Genomic DNA, 8,794 nt, shown 5'->3' with positions numbered 1-8,794 from the left:
GTGTTACAGGCAGATACTCCCAGGATCACCTGCAATTTTAAACTTTATTTCAATAAGAGGCTCATTTAATGTACGAGTTAGTTATGCATTCAAAAACAGTTTTATAATTTGATATTTTAGTCCAGTTTTAGGTCTATTTTGGATCCGGTGTAGTCCTGATTTGATATTTATCTAGGTCTAGTGGCACTTGGGAGGTCAAACACCAAATGAGGTGTCATTTTGTGTGAGACGTTCGAGATCCACTGCTCTATGTCGTACATAAATGGGTTACTAACCTTTAAAGGACCGTTTTTCCATACTGAGATGTGTTCTTACCTGAGCTTAGACGAGTTGATGCGTACCTGTCTGGTCTTTGTGCCCGTGGAAGAGCGTGGTCGCTTCAAACTTCACCCCCGTTTGGAGCTATTGGAATACATTGGGAGAGGCCAAATGCTAACAACATCTTTGGTTGTTTTGCGTGACTGAGGGCATGCACAAAGACCAGACTGGTACGCATCAACTCGTCTAAGCTCAGGCAAGAACATATCTCAGTATGAAAAAATGGTGGCCTGTTCCTTTAAAGATTGGAAGAATCTATACATAAATGTTCAGAAATGTGCTGTGTGATTACATTAGTAAAATCTGCATTTTTAACACTTTTCAGAAACCTTGGGCTATAGTATATAAGAGAAATCTTGGGTTATATATTGACGATGCATACATTATCTTCTCTCAAGGTAACCAGTCCTAATCAACTTGTCAAGCCTCACTTTTCTACAGAGTCATGTTTATGTTTCAATGTGCAGGGTTTTGCTTTCTTCCAGCCTATAGTTTCTTCCAGCACTCGTCCTCCAGCCCGTCTCCTCCCATCTCTTGGCTAATGGTTGACCACATATTGTCATAGGGAAATATCCTGTTGTAATAGCTGCGCGGAGTGGAGGTTTATTGCAGCAAAAGCAAATATTGTGACTCCACCTGTGTGCATAGTGGACAGAAGAACAAAAAGGTCATTACATTTTTTTTTTTTTGGCTTGGATATTTGGAAAAAAAAGCATGCACACCAGCTGGTAGACACGGTTTGGATAATAATTTGTATACACTATTAAAACAATACAGTTAATTGGATATATCTCTGCTCAAGTGAGAAGAAATGCTGGTTCATGGTTTCATCACAAATAGTTGCCTCTACAAAAGCTGTGTTGGTGTGATAGGATGTTGATGTTATTAAATGATAATTATTTCTTTATTTGGTTAGGAGAATGCATGTAGATGTAAACACGGCACACCGGATGTTTTTTTGTCGTCCATGTTGCATACATTCACTGTCAACATGGGGACAACTTTTCAAGGTGATAGTTTTGTAAATGCCTGAGTACATATAATCCATCAGCATCTATGTCAGGCCCACGCTCATTACCAACGCATTGATTGAACACCGAGTAGACGCTGTAAAGGTCAGCTCTTTTGTATAAATTAATTCCACACCAGTTTCCACTTTTTGTTGTAGTGAGAAAAGTTGGGCTTAGTCAGCGTTCTGCATGTGCCTCCGTGTCTCTGTGGAGCTATTGATTCACCCACGCTGGCTTCGGGACAGGGGACTGTGTGTGTGTGTGTGTGCGCTTGTTGAAGTGTGAGGGCAAACATGACCTAAGTCGTGGTGAGGTAATGGTGTCTGTTACCCAGGGTTAAACAAATAGGACGTGCAGAAGCATCTTCAGCTTTAAACACTATTGTAATGCTAATTGAAGTTTAGGCTAGACTTGTCTCATGATTTGTCAAGACAAAACTAACACTATGACACGATGGGAGGAAATTCAGCACAAATTTTCCATTAGATTACATTATTCGACCAGTGGTTCCCAATCGGTGGGTCGGTTCATAAAGTGAGGTGAAGGGCATTTCAGTGTGCCAGAAAAATGACACTTGATAAATAGGTTTGATAGTTTATGAAAGTCAGTCTTATACTGTATACCACTTCTTGGATCCACAGAACTTTCTTTATTCCTATTTATATTATACTATAACAAAGCCAAACTCAATTTTTTTCCATTTTAAATTGAAATTATTATATTGAGGTGTTTGCGGCTCATTATAACACATTGAAAGCGAACCACATTAGATGAATTTAACCAAGTTGCCGTGAGTGATCTTCGATTCAGTGATCTGAATGAGGCCACAGCATGAGCTCATGTATTGGCTACAATGTAAGATGTAGTTTTTCAAAGAGTTGTTGAAAATGATACATGACCTGTGGCAATGCAGGTCTAAGCTTACCATCGGTAACTGAACTCCTTTCTTACCACAGTTGATAAGAAATGTGAAAATTTCTCCACCACATCTGACCCTTTCTTCAGTGGCGCTGGTGGAGTAACCTGTCAGGAGCAGTAAGCGACTACAGGTACATACAGCGCTCTGGGACCTGATGTGTCTTAAATTAAATCAGACCCACCATTACAATACAATTACATGTGAGAATGGTTTTCTTAGACAGAATGTAAAATACTGACAACTGATTAAGCATGTAGTAAGCCACAGTTATTTGGACCTGTTATCTGCCAGTTTAGAGTTAGGATTAGAGTTAGGATTAGCAACTATGCTTATCCAAATCCTAAGGCGTATTGACTGGAGAGCTTACAGCCTATATACCAGTGTGATATCTCATTTGAAAGCCAAGATCTTCTAGTTTCTAAAACTATGTGTAAGATCTGTGTGAGTGAAACATAAGTTATATCAGATTTGCCATTCCTAACCCCAATCATAACCCCAACCCCTGACCCTAAACCTAACAGGTTATCAGACTCATGTAATGTTTCTGTGAGTGAGAAATATTAAAATAAATGTTTTCTGGGAAAGTCTCGCAACCCACTTTTGGGTCCTGACCCACCAGTTGAGAAACACTGAGCTCGATTGTGTATGTTTTGAGTTGATAAGGCAACAGGAAAAGTGAAATGGGGTAGGGGAGCCTATAAATGTGTTGTTTGTCAGCTTTTATTTGTTTTTTATGAAATAGATTATTTATAATCCTAACGTCTTATTTTAGTTGCAGTCACCATTGTAGGCTTATATTAAATCAGAATTGGTTTTATTGCCATGGTTATGAACAGGTTCACAACTAGGACTTTTTTTCCGGTCAATCGTGAAACAAGAAACATATAACACATTTAAATAATAAACTATAGAAAGCTTTAAGACTATAAGGGGATGCATAAGAAGATTAAATTTAAACAATGATAAAGACAACAACAATTTGACTTAGAACAACAGCGTGAGTGTATACAAATGTACATATTGAGTGTTAGCAGCAAATATGAGTGTGGACATACCACATATAGTGCAGTAGAGCAGATTACATTCATGAGTCTGTAACTGACTTATAGGGTCTTATTTTTGTTCATGCGTCTGATGGTGGAGGGAAGAAAAAATATGTGACAGTGTTTAACATGACATTCAGAACTATTGAGACAAATACTGCTCTCCATATGGGTATTAACATTCCACAAATAAAGCTTTTACTACATCTATCATAATTGGATACATTTGCTGTACCAACCCATTGAGGAAACACAGCACCATCCCTCTGCCCCTGACCTAACAAAAGCCCTGTTATTGTCTGCACATCTGCCCAGCGGTTGAATACGTACCAGTTTGTAATCTGAAATGACCAGTGAGGATAGCGGGGCATTTCAGTGTTCTCCTCATTACAATGCAGTCACACAGGGCTGCACATGCACAGACCAGGACTGAGGACAGGCTGACACTGCAATGCCGGCCATATCAGGCCTTTTATTCACATGCCTTTGTGTTTGTGTCTCTGTTACTGTGGAGGGGCTGGCTGCTGCCCCCGGAAGGCCAATGCTTTTGTCCAACTCTTGGATCTTATAACTCAAGACAAAGGTTAGGTTACTGTGGTCATTTGGATGTGATGGGGAAAAGAGGAGTTTCTTTGCCAATGGAAAGGTGAAAGGTGCACAGTGGTGGATCATTGATGATGGGAGTCGCACTCTCCCATCATCCCTGCAAGATCTTGGTGAAAAATGAATGCAACACTGGATCTTTCGACATGGCAGAAGCTTACTGAAACAATGCCAAGGCGAGTTGTGTAATCAATGCTAAAGGCAGTTCATCCAAACAGTGCGTGGCAGTGTTGTGATAATGTTACAGCCCAGATTCATTTCGGCAGATTTTCCAATGTATAAGTGAAAGAATCCAATTCCATGGAATACTAACAACGCCGCCAAAGAAGTGACTTCCTGTTGCGATCCAGCACGCCAAAATAAAAGCACACAGCTCGTCTCGTTGATTAGTTCAGCAGGTACTTGTAACATTACAAGAATATAATTAAATACACACATTTCAAGTGTTTTGTCTGTTAATAGTTAGGCAGAAAGAAAGTTTAACTAATGAATAAGATGGTGCTTTTATTTTGGCGTGCTGGATCGAAACAGGAAGTCACTCCTTAGGTGGCATTGTTATGATTTATTATGAGTCAATTACTAGACGATCAGTATAGTTTTATGACGTGCTGAGGCTGCTCCAATTGCCCTGTTGATAACATAATACATGTTAGACACCATTTCATGTAAAGATGCCTTAGGGTTGCTGTACTGTCTTGTCAAATGTGTGTATACGGCGCTGTCTCTTCTTCTACTCTGTAACAGTGTGCTACAGTGTTTTGAATAGGAATGCTGACGTTGTGTCATATAAGTGTTATTGTGTTACTAGGAAGCACCTCGAGGAATGTGTGATGCAATACAGAGCTGACTTCAAATACTGCCACACCTGTGATCACCAATGTGCCCCGTATGAATCCTTCCATTTTGTCTGTAATGCTATTAATTTTATAAAGCAGTTAAATGGCATCATAATGGTTACACAGCAATACATCACTTCATTAGAGTGCCCTGTTTTTTGTCCTATTTGTGTCCCGGATTCGGACATGTCCTAAGTGATTTGGACTCATGGACTCTAACAATGAGCACATCTTTTGAATCTTGAATTATTTCAGGATTTTTGACATAGGGCCTCATTTCCTAGTTATCCATTTCCTAGTGTTGTTGATTTCTGGCCATATACATATATATTTTGATTCATGCAGTCCTTTATATTTGAATAGTTTAATGGTGCTAGGCTCGTGCTAGGCTAGTGTATGTCTATGGTAACTAGTGGCCTGCATTAAAAACTACCGATATAAATGTCTGTGTCGATAGAATAATTTTTGAAATATAACCATTTTGCATTTAAAAGAACTTATATTTGAGCAGCATCAGCTTCCTGGTTGTAAGCTACTCAGCGGTGGAGTGATCTGCGAGGTTACCGGATCTACAGTAGTTTGTTTACCTGCGGGCGGCATTACTACGCGTGGAAAGGAGCTTTTTACATATCAGATATGGCAACGTTTGGAGGACGACCATATGATTTTGAAGAGGTTTTTAATGCAGGCTACTAGTAGTTACCATAGACATGCACTAGCCTAGCACTAACCTAGCACCACTAAACTCTTCAAATAAAATCTCCAGAACTATACAACACTCTGGATAACTAGGAAATGAGGCCCTATGTCAGAAATCCTGAAATATCCCTTTAAATATCTCAAAATAGATTTCAGGAGAACAAGGTTTTATTATGTAGTTACTCACATTTAACAACATTTGCATCCGCTGGGGGGATTGACCGATTCCAAGAATACAATTTTTTGGTAAACTCATGGTCATAGTTTCCTTTTTCTATAAATAATTGCCACGTCAAGTACCACACACAGAGATGAAGGCACTTACTTGACCCTCGACCCTTTCCCTTACATGGCCAATGTTAATCTTCTGTACTGAATAACTTCTTTAACACAAAGAAGAAGCAAAGTCCAGTGTGGTCAGATGAAAAGGTTGACAAGTGTTGACCATGTGAAAATATTTATGTTACACACACTAATGGGAACAAAAGGACAGGAAATTCAAGGCCCGGTAATTGTATTTATCATTAGAAACTGTTGAAATCTGATATATGAATGTTTAGTGTCATACCACATACTGACACATGCATTTATATTTGCATCTTAACATATTATTATCTCTTTTGGCCGCCGCCGTCCCCGCCTTGCAAACCAGCATTGCAAGACTAAAACAAACATCAACATGCTGCTAATATCTCTCCATGATCTCTATTCAATATCAGTCATGCTGCTTTGGGCCTTTTAATCTCCTCCCGAAGCGCTTCCTTAGCAACCAAGCATGAATCCAGGCTAATTTCCTGTTGACCGGGCATTTTATTCAGATTTCACCCAACACACTCATTAATATGTAGAGGGCGTCACCAGAAGTTGCAGAATCTTATATTTATTTATTCTATGACCAGTACTTCGACCGCTACTGCACGACTACTACTAGTGCCTTGTCTTCATGGATAATATTATGTAATCCTGCCACTGCTTCTATTGCTATCTGCACATTTTTTAAAGAAGTATTGAGTAAACTTTCACGAGCAAACATGTGCTGACATGAGGGAAACTGACAGTCGAGTGTCTGATTGAGAAAAAAATCAAATGGCTTTGGACCTGGGTGGCCAGATTACCTACTATGCTGGTGTATAGTTGTAAAGTAATTGGAGTACTTGTACAAGGCTTTCTAAAAAATGTTAATGCTACTATTCAAGCTGCACACTGTCACTTCTACTTATGCATCAAATTTTAATGAAATAATCTGCCTATAGACATACAAAAATGTCAGACTCTTTGACAGCGCATTTGCCCTTTAGCTGTTACACTTGGAAAGTTGCCAGAGTCATGTGAAGTGTGATTTATGACGGGGACAAATCAAAATGCACCCAACTGAATTCCCGCTTCTCGTGCCTGCATTTATTTATGCAAATATCTTCTCAGGAATCTCAGCTCTGTCAAAACGATCTGATAAAACGGGCTCACAGTGTAAACAAGTGTGCTATCAAGACCAGATTTAACGTTTCAACTTACAGATAGCTCACTCATTCACCCTTTAGAACAATAATATCCCTTTTACATTCAACTGGTTTTGCATGCTCTTTATTTCTAACTTTTTGGTCACACTTGACAGAATATAGAAACATTGAGTTGTGCCTTTACGTCACGTGTCAGTGAAGTGCCTCCGGTCTCCTCAAACACATGTTGTTGTGTGCACAGTGTGTAAATGATAGAGCCGCTCCGTGCTGCCCCTCTGTCATGGCCCATTAGTTTAAACTGTTTTCCTGAAGTCTCATGTTTTCTGTGGATCTTTGACCAGTGTCAGAGTCAGGAACATCAAGCTGCAATCGGGCCGCCCTGACAGGACAACAACATGACAGAGTTTCAAAGACCCGGCGTGTATAAAGAAATATATTTAAAAGAGGAGTTCAACCTTAAATCTTAATTACTGGTCCGGGGGTGTCCTGTCTGTGTGGGGAGTTTCCTTGTTCTCCTTGGGTGGCTTTCCTCTGGACTCTCCGGTTTCACCCATAAACTCTAAGAACATGCGCAGTCGGCCTATCCTCAGTTTGGTACTCATGGTTGTACAGTATATTGGATGTCTTATCAAACCACTTCAGCATAGCGTTGTCCATTAATTCAAACAAAAATCAATCAGCTTTTTTTTACCCCCTCAGTGAATCATTACTAAAACAAGATTGAAAAGGCACTAAATGAGGAAAATCATGATGTCAGTTTAAGTTACCATCTGTAACTTGTAATTTGTTCTTGTCTGAGCTTAGACGAGTTGATGCGTACCTGTCTGGTCTTTGTGCGTGCCCTCAGCTACGCAAAAAACGACCAAACATGTTGTTAGCATGTGGCCTCTCCCAATATATTCCTATAGCTCCAAACGGGGGTAAAGTTGGAAGCTACCACACTCTTCCACGGGCACGCACAAAGACCAGACAGGTACGTATCAACTTGTCTAAGCTCAGGTAAGAACAAATCACAGTATGGAAAAACGGTGGCCTGTTTCTTAAACAGAAAATGTCACATAGAAGATGATTTTGCGATATATTGTGGCTTCTTGCGATACTGATATTGCGCCACATTATATACAGTATTATAAGTATACAGTATTACAATAACAATAATTGGTCAATAGGGCTGCACACTATATCGCAAAAAATATTGTATTGCGATATTAAATGCACGGAATTCATAAATGTGTAAACGTTCTAGTTAAAGTTTTAGTTGAACATTTCCTAATTTAGTCCAAGAAATGAATAACTAGTTACTTACAATTTCTGTTGAACCGCTTACCCCCGCCTTAACCTTTTCTCCTGTTCAGATTTATCCAAATCTAAAAACGTATTGACTGGGGATTTTACAGCATGTGCCAGTGTAACACCTCATTTGAAAGCTAAGACCTATAAAACTGACTTTTTTTGTTTTGCGTTGTCACAGCGTTTTCGTCACATTTTTGAAGTGTTATTGTCTAGCTTTCGGCTCTTTTCGGGTCTGGTTTTCGCCGTTTTTTTCGGTCTTGTTTTTGTAGTTTTTTTCTTGCTTTCTTCATCACATTTTTGACACTGTTCAGCCGTGTTTTTGCCGCTTCTTTATTGTGTTATTGTTGCTTTTCCGGCATGTTTTAGTTGTTCTTTTGTTGCTTTTCATCCTCGTTTTCACCGCTATTTTGACGCTTTCGTTAAGAAGCTTTTAGATCATTTGGGTGAAGCCAAACAGGAGAAAATGTGCTCGGTTCAGGTGGGGGTTAAGAGGTTTATCATAATGGAACATCGTGTTGAAATGGTTTTATGGAAATATCACAATAACATCATTATTACTTGTTACTTCAATATCGTGCCGTCCTATTGGTCAATAATTTGTCCAATCCCTAATCTT

This window comes from Gobius niger (assembly GCF_951799975.1).
Source record: "Gobius niger genome assembly, chromosome: 19".
NCBI classification, from domain to species: Eukaryota; Metazoa; Chordata; class Actinopteri; order Gobiiformes; family Gobiidae; genus Gobius; species Gobius niger.
Note: the sequence above shows the minus strand (reverse complement) of the source record.